General features: G+C 46.3%; 1 protein-coding gene across 3 annotated transcripts in view; it reads left to right on the forward strand.

The window, feature by feature from the left end:
* The first annotated feature begins 663 nt into the window (after positions 1 to 663).
* The window catches only part of pkig (protein kinase (cAMP-dependent, catalytic) inhibitor gamma), a 63012-nt gene continuing 49277 nt past the window's right edge, over positions 664 to 14398 (forward strand). For all 3 annotated transcript variants that reach the window (XM_084333817.1, XM_084333816.1, XM_084333818.1), the window contains exon 1: positions 664 to 850. The gene's annotated coding sequence lies outside the window, so the exon portion shown is untranslated. The remainder of the gene's footprint in view (positions 851 to 14398) is intronic.

Here is a 14398-nt window from a genome sequence, read left to right on the forward strand (position 1 = left end):
CACTCCTCTCAGACCCAGTAGATCCACTCCTCTCAGACCCAGTAGACCCACTCCTCTCAGACCCAGTAGATCCACTCCTCTCAGACCCAGTAGATCCACTCCTCTCAGTCAGACCCAGTAGACCCACTCCTCTCAGACCCAGTAGACCCACTCCTCTCAGACCCAGTAGATCCACTCCTCTCAGACCCAGTAGATCCACTCCTCTCAGTCAGACCCAGTAGACCCACTCCTCTCAGTCAGACCCAGTAGATCCACTCCTCTCAGACCCAGCAGACCCACTCCTCTCAGACCCAGTAGACCCACTCCTCTCAGACCCAGCAGACCCACTCCTCTCAGACCCAGCAGACCCACTCCTCTCAGACCCAGTAGACCCACTCCTCTCAGACCCAGTAGACCCACTCCTCTCAGACCCAGCAGACCCACTCCTCTCAGACCCAGTAGACCCACTCCTCTCAGACCCAGTAGACCCACTCCTCTCAGACCCAGTAGAATCCACTCCTCCAGCCCACCACACCACAGCGAGAGTGGGAGTCAGAATAATGCGTTTGACCAGAGGACGAGACTCCAAAAAAGGCGTAGTCTGATTGGCTGCGAGGGAGGGGGACTAACTCCATTTTGGAAACAGCTGTTTTGAAGACGTAACCTTTATTGTCTCCAGACGCGGCGGCCGGGAGGAGGAGGAGGACACCGATCCAACACAAACACGGAACACACGGTCGCAGATGCAGCACGTTCTTCGCTCGTCGTCTTCTTCCCATAATAATAATATTCGTGTCGGGAAACTTAATGGATGGTGTGTCGCGACAACAACAGCGTAAACAAGTGGACAACGAGAGGCGAGCGCATCAAGGTTAGTCGTGATCTTTTGTTCTCCGAAATGTTGCTAATATAATGTTGTGTCGCGCCGCTGGGTCCAACATCATGATACAACTGATTTATTATAAATGTTAGAAATGAAACATGATGTGTCGCGCTGGGGATGATGATTATTACTGCGCGTCTGGGTCAAACATGCGCGCCTCTAACAGTACAGTATATTTGCATATCGTATATGTCACAAATGTAACAGTAATGTAAATACCTGTGTCATGTATGTTGTGCATGTCATAAATGTCACTACGAATTGAAAATGGGGGACCCTGATGTAAACAAGACTAAAGTCTTTCTCTGGTCTGCATCCCCTTAACAATTGTGTGTATTGAGCCGTACTGTATTGTACCCATTCTGCAATCTGTTAATAAAGTTTTCAATCAATCAATCATTCATTCACTCTTGTTAATAAAACCCAGACGCGCGATCATCAGCAATCATCATAAGACGCGCTTATTAAGAAACACAGAACTAGTGCTAATAAGTGATGATCTACTACAACACGGACCTGGAGTCACGAAGAGAGAGGCTTTATTTCGCTTTATATGCATCTTAAACGGCCATGGTAACCATTACGAGGTCTTCTTTGCGGGGATGTGGTGTAGCTAAGCTATATGGGACTGCTTGTGGACTAGCCTACCTTTATTTCAAGTCTCTTTACATTATGATTATGATGATGGCATCTCTACACTCGTCAAGTGTGTATGATCCAAGCTGTGCTCTGTGTCCGGTGTGTGTGTGGGGGGGGGGGGGGTGTCTGACTGGCACATATATCATATCTCCCATCGCATATCATCATGTAGGTTCAATGTAATAATAGCCTTCATTGGTCAACTGCGTGTGTTCTCTTTCTGTGTGCCCCACTCACTGCCCCCCCCTGCGCGCACGCGCACATGAACTAAAACGCATTGTACATTTGATCTCCCATGAACCCTTTCACTGCCACACTACAGCAGGTTAACCCGGCTTTACTATCACACTAGTAAAGGGTTAACCTTCTGTAGTGTGGCAGCAGTGACGGGGTTAACCGGCTGTCGTGTGTGTGGCAGTGAAAGGGTTAACGTTGTGTGTATTGTCGCAGTGAAAGGGTTAACCTTCTGTAGTGTGGCAGTGAAAGGGTTAACCTTCTGTAGTGTGGCAGTGAAAGGGTTAATAATTTCCTCTTCACGGGTGTCGTTTCTCGCGAGTTAATCGCTCTCGAAGCGGAGGTTAGTCACGTCAAAAGGATGGAGGTGGATTTATTTAGTAACGGTGCGCGGCGGTGATTCAACAAGCTGTGGGACAGTCCCACCGCCCCCCCCCCCCCCCCCCCCCCCCCCCCCCACAGCGAGAGAGAGAGAGTCGCTGGGCAGACGCCAGCAGCCGCCCCCCTCCGGTACTTGCTCCGGTGGAAATAAACATTGGCCCGCATCTCTGTCATCTCACCGTTTCGGCGGAGAGGCAGCATCAGCAGCAGCAGCAGCAGCAGCAGCAGCATGTGACTTGTTGTCACCGCCGGCAGTTGCCTTTCCACCAAGGACCAAGGTTACCACACGCGTATGTCACTTTAATCTAGTTTTCATGTATTCTGAATCTGATATAACCCTAATACGGGAGACTCATTATCATGACTGGCATGGTAAAGTACTGTAGCTAATTCGGGGGGGGGGGGGGGGCAGCTGCATGGGAATCGAACCTGTGTCGCTAACCGGTCAACTAAAGGGTCCGACCCGTAGTGAGTCTATAGGCATCCATGGTCGTTACAGTAAATAAATGGTGCATTTAGTGCTTTACAATTTCGTTCCTCACATTTGACCCATTTCATATTCACTCGCGCACATTCACACACCGACGGCAGAGGCGACCATGCCAGCCAGGTGCCAACCTGCTCATCGGGAGCAGTTGGGGGGGGGTTAAGTAAGTGTCCTGCTCAAGGACACTTCGACGCACTGCCCGGGAGGAGTGTGAATCAAACCGGGAACCTCTGGATTACCAGATAACTGCTCTATACCTCCCGAGCCACTATCGCCCCCTGTAACTGTTACCACACAGTCGCAGTCTTTCCCACAAGCCTGGCACACCTAAAGTGTTTCCCACACACAGACTTTATTTGTAGCGACTTGCCACACTATCAAACAGGCCCACACGCCGCTAATGGACTTCAATATCAATACCATTATTATATCAACAACACTTGCAGAGTGTTATCCAATGCTTGCTGCTATGTTGCATCTTAGCCGCCCTCAGCCAACCAGCACCACCACAGGGAACCTGAGAGCCCGCCCGGGGGGAAACATTACATCAATGTTCCATATATTCTAATCTTCCTCCTCTTATTCATGTTCATCTGTCACATTTGATGATGACCGTGGCATGTCTCTGTGGGTCTCTGGGTTTTGGTGGCGTGCGCAAAAGATCTTGAACTCTCTGCACTGAACAGCCTTTTTTTTTTGATCCACTTTTTCTCCCATCCCAATTTCGTATCATCCAATTCAACCCTCCCCTGTCACGAACGCTGTTTCTTGCCTCCCACAAGCCGGCTGCAATGTGGACTAAGTCATACATAGCACAAGTCCCCTCCGGTACTTGAGGTAGCAGCAGTCGCATCTTTTCACCTGCGCAGCTCGATCTCTCAGTGGCGAGGAGTAACGCGTGGGAGGCTCACGCTGCCCCCGACACTTCCTGATTCTACTGCGCAGGCGCACCAACCGACCTGTAGGAGTCGCTGTCCACAACGCCCGATCCCCACCCTTCAGTTTCCCACCCCCTAATACGGCCAATGTGTATTAGTACGGACGACCAGCTAAACTGAAAGCAATGTGGAGCGCTGGGCTCGAACAGGCAAGCCCAGCGTCTCCGCATTCGTGGCGAGCGCCTTGCCCACTACGCCACGTAGCCTCCCTCTGCACTGAACAGCTTATAGAGGCCTGTGTCTCTGATCTTCAGATTATAGAGGCCTGTGTCTCTGATCTTCAGCTTATAGAGGCCTGTGTCTCTGATCTTCAGGTTATAGAGGTCTGTGTCTCTGATCTTCAGGTTATAGAGGCCCGTGTCTCTGGTCTTCAGCTTATAGAGGCCTGTGTCTCTGATCTTCAGCTTATAGAGGCCTGTGTCTCTGATCTTCAGTTTATAGAGGTCTGTGTCTCTGATCTTCAGGTTATAGAGGTCTGTGTCTCTGATCTTCAGGTTATAGAGGCCTGTGTCTCTGATCTTCAGCTTATAGAGGCCTGTGACGTCTCTGATCTTCAGCTTATAGAGGCCTGTGACGTCTCTGATCTTCAGGTTATATGTTCAGTTGCTATTGCATGCACTTATCTTAAGTTATCTGTGTTTCATTACACGTACGTGTGCATGCTTACCAACTGTTTTATTGCAACACTACTATCACAACATCTAAGAAGGGAGACCCCCCCCCCCCCTTGAACGGCCCTTCTAAGGTTTCTCTCCTCCACATTGCCTGTGGTGCATTTTTTCCTATTGCTACTAGGTTTTAGTGAGTTTTTCCATACCTTCGCGTGGGGTATGTCTGGGAGTGTTGCATTCATTTATTTGATTTATTAAAAAGAAAATGGGACTTTATGGTTTTGTTTTGTTCTTGATTTATTGTGACGTTTCTTCTTGACTTGTTTAAAGAAGACGTGTCCGGCCCCTTATGGGGACATTAACGCGTGTTGTCGGGCCTTACAGATAAATTTGATTTGTAAAATTTGACCATGCATGACAGTTGGTAGAATGACTGCCTGGTAGACCTTTTTAGTTTTGTTGCCACTGTGATGGTGGATTAATCAAGTTTGGCGTTCCACGATCATGAAAACAAGACAATCGAGCCCTATACTTTGACACCAGTACTTTCCCGCACCAACCCCCACAACACCGATTGAAGCCTAAATATAACAACTCCCGACTCTCATGGTACAGTGACGCACAGTATATACGTACAGAGAACGACCGGAGGGCTAATCTAGATCTTATTTCACATACTTAACATTACAGGTGTCCACTTAAAAGACACCTAGAGACGCATACACACACCAGGGTTTCCGTTAGAAAAAATTGTTGCCGGTCTCCGTGACCTGCAAGATTTCAATCTACCGGACAAATGAGATTAATTCCGGTCATAGTTTATTGAGCTTTAAAACAATTTATAGGCAGACTATATAAAGAATGTCATCCTCAAGGCATGTAGATTTATAATATTATTATTTAAAACTAGGCTACTTTTGCGTATACAGTCATTAATATATTCCAAATAAAATAAGTCCCTCGATACTCCGTGCTGCTGCTGACTTGAAATAAAATAGACCGCGTATGTGGGCAGTCGGTCCGACACTAAACAGCAGTCTGTTATAATCACATTTTTATGAGCTAACGAATTCCGTTATATTGGACATTTGTATTAATTATATCAAGCGAAAAACTGAGAAATTTTGCAGAGAGAGACGGCAACATTGTATATCTCCACCTCCCAACGACTTGGTGCTGGTCATAATGTCCGGTGAAAACAACTCCCTCCAAGCACAACTTGATCACCCGAACCGTACCAAAACAGGCCAAAATTAAATAGCCCATGCGACGAACGATTCATTACATTCGTTTCATCGTTGCTCCACCAAGCAGCCGGTCCAACAATGAAAGCTGTTATCAGCGCGAGCCGGCAGCAGTTAGTTTGCAAGAAGCATCCAGCTGCAGACCCGCAGAGCAGCTTTCCAGGTCTGGGGACCGCACTGTGCCAGCAAAGCTGGTGGGTTCTGTGGGTCTGCAGCTGCATGCCTTCCGCAAATCCAGCAGCAAGCTCTCGCTGAGCGAAGCAACGACAACAAACGCAATGATTGTTTCGTTCATCGCATAGGCCACCCAACTCCAGCCCATCCAAATACAATTCAAATAATCAAACTGTGCCCAGAGGGAACTATTTTCACCGGACACTATGACCGGAGAGATTAAATATGTCGGACTTCAACAGATTTTGCCGGCCAAATACCGGTAATTACCGGCTAACGGAAACGCTGACACACACACAGTGCCACATTATGGCCTTGGTCGTGACTGAGAACGAGCGGGTACATGCACAGTAGTGCCCCAGGGCAGTATTTCCCCCTCCGGGACGGCAACAACGTCACCACCATGCCCTAGTAAGAGACGCTAGAAGAGCGTGTCTGTGCGTCACGCCCCGGACAGAGGTAGTAGTTATAGTAGTTAAAATCTAACTCGACCACGCTGTACTCGTGATGCAACGGCATGAATCCAGGTCACGATCCGTGGTGGAAGAAGAAGTATACACAGTTCCTTTTACTTGAGTAAAAGTAGATAAGTATTTGTTATTGAATGTACTTAAGTTTCCGACGTAAAGGTATGCATTCTACTACGTGACGTTTCTGTGTTCCAGTGCTTGGGGAGCATTCAAGCCTCGATCCATTGACCTCTAAAGGTTAAAATGGTATGTGGTCCAGTTATGCTGCTCTTGTTAAAGTGGTATACATGTGCTCCAGGTATGCTGCTCTGATTATGTCCTCTTGAAGTTGGCAGGCTTCAAATGTGAAAGTATATCATGCATGTTTGCCATGTCTTCTATGCAAAATATTTATCTTCAAAGTAACTAGTAACCGATGGGTTCAGATAAATGTTAGTGGAGTAAAAAAGAAAAAAAAGTACAATTTCCTTTTTGAAATGTAGTGGGGGAGTAAAAGTATAAAATTCCATCAAATGAAAATACTCACTTAAAGTACAAGTAGCTCACAATTGTACTCCAGTACGGTACTTGAGTAAAGATACTTAGTTACTTTCCACCACTGGTGACACTGCAGCCTCTCCCTTCAGGCCTCCCTGTGGAATCTGGGAGGAAGACGTGTCCTTTCTGCACAGTGTGATGATGTCATGATGAATGGGGGAGAAGTGTTCCGGCCTATGGGCGCTTTCCACTTGACAACTGGGAACATTCTAATCTAAACGCACTGCGTTTTGATCTCCTGGTCAATCATTACAGGAAATAGCAGGGGCGACACAGTGGCTCAGGAGGTAGATGGAGCGGTCGTCTGGTCATCGTAAAGGTTCCCGGTTCGATTCCTGGGCAGCGTGTACACAAGTGTCCTTTTGAGCAAGACACTTAAACTTAACCCCTAACTGCTCCCGATGAGCAGGCAGGCACCTTGCATGGTCGCCCCCGCCCTCGACGTGTGAATGTGTGAGCGAGTGGGTGAATGTGAGGAACGAAAAAATTGTAAAGCGCTTTGGATAAAACAAAGCTAAATGCACCATTTACCAAATTAACTCGGGTCCAAGCTGTTCCCTAGCAACGCAATTTCCACTCAAGTCAACGATAGCCAGCACTGTCAGTGTGACATGTTCAGTTCTCAACGTGAGATCAACACCTGAAAGGGTTAATACGAGACCCCCCTGCTTCCCCCTCCTCCCCTTCCTTTGTGCCAAATGCCAAACTGTTGAATCTCTCCAAACCGCCATGGGAATAAAGAGGAGCCAAAGATACTAAGTTTCACGGCGCTGCTGTTGTTGCGGCTCCTCCTCCTCTTGGACCCACACATGCCCCCTGCTGGCCTGGGATAGAATCCCTGTGGAACATCCTTTCTAGGGCTGTCTTAAATACTTCGAAGCCTCGTTCGATGGGCATGGGATTCAAATATGAAAATTTAATTTGATTATTTAACACTTTAAGTGCCGAAAATGTGTTTAGGCGTCCTTCCCCGCCATGCTCAAGTTGCAGAGGACACCGTAACTCGTCTTTAATATCAATATTTCAAAAATCTGTGATCGGAATCATATTTTCCATCCGCAGCCTTCACACACAGTTCTGAGCTCCTCTCAATCCTCTAGCGGTTCAAGAGCGCCATCTGGTGGCCGATCGGCAGAAGCGCCAAACAGGAAGTTATGTGGATGAAGTGCTGATCACCCATATTACTTCCGGGCACTCGCTATAGGTCCCGGGACTCCATCTTGATACACTGGACATCGATCGGTTGCAAATAACTCGATAAACAACATGATTTGGACGTATATAGTATTATACAACCTGGAAATGGACCGGGTATTTCGACATCCCATAATGGAAAACTGTCTACCCCACGCTGATCGCCCAACGGCCCGCGGAGACTGGGGTGAGTTTTAGCGTGTAATATTACCGTGTTCGACACTAACTGCTATGATGAACATTTGACCCACATTAGATGAATGGTATAACGCTGCCCACGGAATTATAAACGCCCCCTCGCCCATCCGGTCAACATCAGATGACGTGTAGTAACTTCCAGAAGTCCGTCCAGTTGGATTTTTTTATATCGCGCCGATTGCTATCAAACTGTATTTGATCATCAATATAATGCATTTGGGGCTATAAATCACGTTCTGGAGAAAGCTGCAGAAAGAGATGAAAACATACTTATACTTTAGATCACATTTTAGTATGAATATGTGAATGAAAAAGTTTAACGTTCATACACCCTGAACAATACATATAGGACATTGAATGGGCCCTAATAATGGCAATTTAGCAATAGAATTTAAAAAGTTATAGCCCTGCAAAGAAGGGGAACTTCTCCATAGACAAATAGAGCTGGCAAGGGATGGTATATCATGAATTTAGCCTTAGGCAATCAAAGTGAAAAAAGTAAATTGGTCGGACTCGGCACTGACAGATTTGTGTTCATTATTACATTTTTAATTTTTTTATTTCGAAGCTTCGAATTAAAATCGAATCTCGGCCCGAAGCTTCGAATTCCAAAAAAAATCGAAGGTCAGCCCTAATCCTTTCCTGTACCCCCCCCCCCCCCCTCCTTCTGTATCTCTTTAATCATTCTTACAGTCTCCACAACTGGAGCGGACCTCTTACCTTTTTATTAAACGCTCGTATATCTATATGTCACGCAGGACATCGTTAGTGTTCCTCCCGTTGCCAGAACTCCATTGCCTGCACCCTGGACTCTCTGTTGCCTATATACTCAATTTATACCTACCTACTGCTTTCACCGTGTACAACTGCCCTACACTGTAATTAGTGATGCAATCATGCACCGATGTGAAAATTGTGACCGATAACCGATATTAATATTGCTGTTCTGGCCGATACCGATATTTACCGGAAAACACTTATTTATGATAATCAAATAAAGAGCTATTTTCCAAAACGCATTTTTTTCTTTTTTTTTTTATTACTTTTGTAACTTATTTTCAGAAATGACTGATATTTTGAAACTATTTAAGGCCAAAACATGTTAAATAAATAATTCATTAAAAATTTAATTTTCTTTAATATCGGCGCTATCTTGATATCGGACCGATACCGATGTGTAACGGCCATATCGGCGGCCGATATATCGTGCATCACTACTTGTAATGATAATAATCACAACTACCTACCTCAAACTATAGTCTACCCATTATAACTCTGTATGATAGCATGTACAATAGTGCTATATAGTGCTATATATACATTTATATATTTGTATTTACTGCATTTATATATGTGTCTTGTCTAAATATACCTGCATATATATCCACATCTGTGTACATACCTGCATATAGGCCTAATTCTCTTTTGCATATCTGTAGATACTATATCTATATCTGTACATATCCCTTACCTACTACTCCTACTAGTTACTCTGCTGGCCAGTACGACTTACTACCATAGTGTCGTTATACCTGTGTCCCTGTACATATTAATACTACAACTCTATACTGTACATGCATCTGATTAGCACTATTACTCAGTAGTATCACCTGTACATTGTATATATTACTATTGCACTTTACTCTTACATTTGGACTCCGGTTGGATGCCAGACTTATTTTCATTGACTGTGCTGCATGATGACTATACATTTAGAATCTAATCTCTATGTGACACGGTGAGGGGGGGCATCGTTAGGGCTGGTGTTCCACTACTAGAGCGTGCCGCTGCTCGTGGGTCTATGTTCTGTTCATGTGCTGCCGGCGCCGCGGCCGGGAGGAGCGCGCTGGGATCATGAACAAGCGGGTCATGTGAGTGCAGCTACAGCCGGTATCTGCAGTGCTGCATTAACGGCCGCCTCACCGACACCACCGTCCTCCTCCTCCTCCTCCTCCTCCCAGCCGGCTCTGTTGCTAAATGGACGTCGTGTTATCTGGCGCTGGTGAGAGCTCCCAGCAATAACACGATTAGCCCGAGAACATTAGGACCCTCCGTGTCACGAGAAGCGAGAACATTAGGACCCTGCGTATCAGGAGAACCGAGAACATTAGGACCCTGCGTATCACGAGGACCGAGAACATTAGGACCCTCCGTATCACGAGAACCGAGAACATTAGGACCCTCCGTGTCACGAGAACCGAGAACATTAGGACCCTGCGTATCAGGAGAACCGAGAACATTAGGACCCTCCGTATCACGAGGACCGAGAACATTAGGACCCTCCGTATCACGAGAACCGAGAACATTAGGACCCTCCGTATCACGAGAACATTAGGACCCTCCGTATCACGAGAACATTAGGACCCTCCGTATCACGGCACAGAGAACATTAGGACCCTCCGTATCACGAGAACATTAGGACCCTCCGTATCACGGCACAGAGAACATTAGGACCCTCCGTATCACGAGAACATTAGGACCCTCCGTATCACGGCACAGAGAACATTAGGACCCTGCGTATCACGGCATAGAGAACATTAGGACCCTCCGTATCACGGCATAGAGAACATTAGGACCCTCCGTATCACGGCATAGAGAACATTAGGACCCTCCGTATCACGGCATAGAGAACATTAGGACCCTCCGTATCACGGCATAGAGAACATTAGGACCCTGCGTATCACGAGAACCGAGAACATTAGGACCCTGCGTATCACGAGAACCGAGAACATTAGGACCCTCCGTATCACGGCATAGAGAACATTAGGACCCTCCGTATCACGGCATAGAGAACATTAGGACCCTCCGTATCACGGCATAGAGAACATTAGGACCCTGCGTATCACGGCATAGAGAACATTAGGACCCTGCGTATCACGAGAACCGAGAACATTAGGACCCTGCGTATCACGAGAACCGAGAACATTAGGACCCTCCGTATCACGAGAACCGAGAACATTAGGACCCTCCGTATCACGGCATAGAGAACATTAGGACCCTCCGTATCACGGCATAGAGAACATTAGGACCCTGCGTATCACGAGAACCGAGAACATTAGGACCCTGCGTATCACGAGAACCGAGAACATTAGGACCCTCCGTATCACGAGAACCGAGAACATTAGGACCCTCCGTATCACGGCATAGAGAACATTAGGACCCTCCGTATCACGGCATAGAGAACATTAGGACCCTCCGTATCACGGCATAGAGAACATTAGGACCCTGCGTATCACGAGAACCGAGAACATTAGAACCCTCTGTATCACGGCACAGAGAACATTAGGACCCTCCGTATCACGAGAACCGAGAACATTAGGACCCTCCGTATCACGAGAACCGAGAACATTGGGACCCTCCGTATCACGAGAACCGAGAACATTAGGACCCTCTGTATCACGAGAACCGAGAACATTAGGACCCTCCGTATCACGAGAACCGAGAACATTAGGACCCTCCGTATCACGAGAACCGAGAACATTAGGACCCTCCGTATCACGAGAACCGAGAACATTAGGACCCTCCGTATCACGAGAACCGAGAACATTGGGACCCTCCGTATCACGAGAACATTAGGACCCTCCGTGTCACAAGAACCGAGAACATTAGGACCCTGCGTATCACGGCACAGAGAACATTAGGACCCTGCGTATCACGGCACAGAGAACATTAGGACCCTGCGTATCACGGCACAGAGAACATTAGGACCCTGCGTATCACGAGAACATTAGGACCCTGCATGTCACGAGAACCGAGAACATTAGGACCCTGCGTGTCACGAGAACCGAGAACATTAGGACCCTGCGTATCACGAGAACCGAGAACATTAGGACCCTCCGTATCACGAGAACCGAGAACATTAGGACCCTCCGTATCACAAGAACCGAGAACATTAGGACCCTCCGTATCACGGAACAGAGAACATTAGGACCCTCCGTATCACGGAACAGAGAACATTAGGACCCTCCGTATCACGGAACAGAGAACATTAGGACCCTCCGTATCACGGCATAGAGAACATTAGGACCCTCCGTATCACGAGAACATTAGGACCCTGCGTGTCACGAGAACCGAGAACATTAGGACCCTGCGTGTCACGAGAACCGAGAACATTAGGACCCTCCGTATCACGAGAACCGAGAACATTAGGACCCTGCGTATCACGAGAACCGAGAACATTAGGACCCTGCGTATCACGAGAACATTAGGACCCTCCGTATCACGAGAAGCGAGAACATTAGAACCCTCTGTATCACGAGAAGCGAGAACATTAGAACCCTCTGTATCACGGCACAGAGAACATTAGAACCCTCTGTATCACGGCACAGAGAACATTAGGACCCTCTGTATCACGAGAACCGAGAACATTAGGACCCTCCGTATCACGAGAACCGAGAACATTAGGACCCTCCGTATCACGAGAACCGAGAACATTAGGACCCTCCGTATCACGAGAACCGAGAACATTAGGACCCTCCGTATCACGGCACAGAGAACATTAGGACCCTCCGTATTACGAGAACATTAGGACCCTCTGTCACGAGAACCGAGAACATTAGGACCCTCCGTATCACGAGAACCGAGAACATTAGGACCCTCCGTATCACGAGAACCGAGAACATTAGGACCCTCCGTATCACGGCACAGAGAACATTAGGACCCTCCGTATCACGAAGACCAAGAACATTAGAACCATCTGTCACGGCACCGAGAACCGGCGTGAGGGGTCGAGGCTTTTTGGTTTTCGTTTTTGCGGTTGTTTTTTTCCTCTAGTGGTCATCGGACCCGCCCCCCTCCCGGCACCTCGACGGACGGCATTCTTTCTCAGTCGTCCATATCCCATTCATCTTCTACTTAGTCACATGCTATTCTCCTTGATATGGTCTGAGTCTGACAGAGTAATGACTTAACGGAGACTATTCTCCTTGTTATGGTCAGAGTCTGACCGAGTTATGACTTCCTCCTTGTTGTGGTCAGAGTCTGACCGAGTTATGACTTATTGGAGACTATTCTCCTTGATATGGTCTGAGTCTGACCGAGTTATGACTTATTGGAGACTATTCTCCTTGTTATGGTCAGAGTCTGACTTGAGTTATGACTTATTGGAGACTATTCTCCTTGTTGTGGTCAGAGTCTGACTTGAGTTATGACTTATTGGAGACTATTCTCCTTGTTATGGTCAGAGTCTGACTTGAGTTATGACTTATTGGAGACTATTCTCCTTGTTATGGTCTGAGTCTGACTTGAGTTATGACTTATTGGAGACTATTCTCCTTGTTATGGTCAGAGTCTGACTTGAATTATGACTTATTGGAGACTATTCTCCTTGTTATGGTCAGAGTCTGACTTGAGTTATGACTTATTGGAGACTATTCTCCTTGTTATGGTCAGAGTCTGACCGAGTTATGACTTATTGGAGACTATTCTCCTTGTTATGGTCAGAGTCTGACCGAGTTATGATTTATCGGAGACCGCCGGCCGGGCTTCCTCCCGGTTTTATTACGATGAGTTCAGTAATGATATGAAGCAGCTGCACTCTAAATATCTTTCAGTGATGAGGAAGAGACGTTTGTTATGCTTTAGGATAAGAATAGCATTTGAACCCTTTAGACGAAGAGCTGCATAACTCTTTTGTTTTGACTTTATGCAGTTGCATTTATAAAGTCAATCCAAAATCACTCGGACCATGAATGCGATACAGTATCAGAAAGTACACAACCTCTACTGTCTTTAACTATGAATGTACAAAACACTCAAAACCTCTTTAGACAATACAATTTGAAAACAGGCAAAATTTGCTTGCCTTTTCTAGATTTCATTGAGATCATGTCCACAACTATCCTAACTTGCTCAAAGACCATAACTCATCATAACTACCTACCTCATACTATATTCTAGCAACAACTCAGTATGATAGCATGTACAATAATGCTGTATTTACCATATATATTTACAGCATATATATTCTATACACCGCATATAACTGTATGATGACATGTACAATAATGCTGATTAGCACACTATTACTCTCTAGTACTCATTTAGATATTTTACATCAAGTTGAATCACCTGTACATTGTATATTACTATTGCACTTTACTGTTAAATGTGCACTCTGGTTGGATGCCAAACCTCTTTTCATTGTACTGTACTTGTTGTGCAGGATGATGACAATACATTTTAATTAGGGATGTCCGATATTATCGGCCGACCAATATTATCGGCCGATATCGGCAGTAAAATGTGATATCGGAAAATATCGGTATCGGTTTAAAAAAAGAAAAAAACAATAACAATATTTGTTATATATATCCAGTGAAATTATTAGTTACCTGAAATTATTCAGTTTTTTGGGGGGGGAAACCCTGCATATATCGGTATCGGTTGATATCGGTTGATATCGGTATCGGAAATGAAGAGTTGGACAAT

The sequence above is a fragment of the Notolepis coatsorum genome (genome assembly GCF_963971535.1).
Source record: "Notolepis coatsorum genome assembly, chromosome: 17".
NCBI lineage: Eukaryota > Metazoa > Chordata > Actinopteri > Aulopiformes > Paralepididae > Notolepis > Notolepis coatsorum.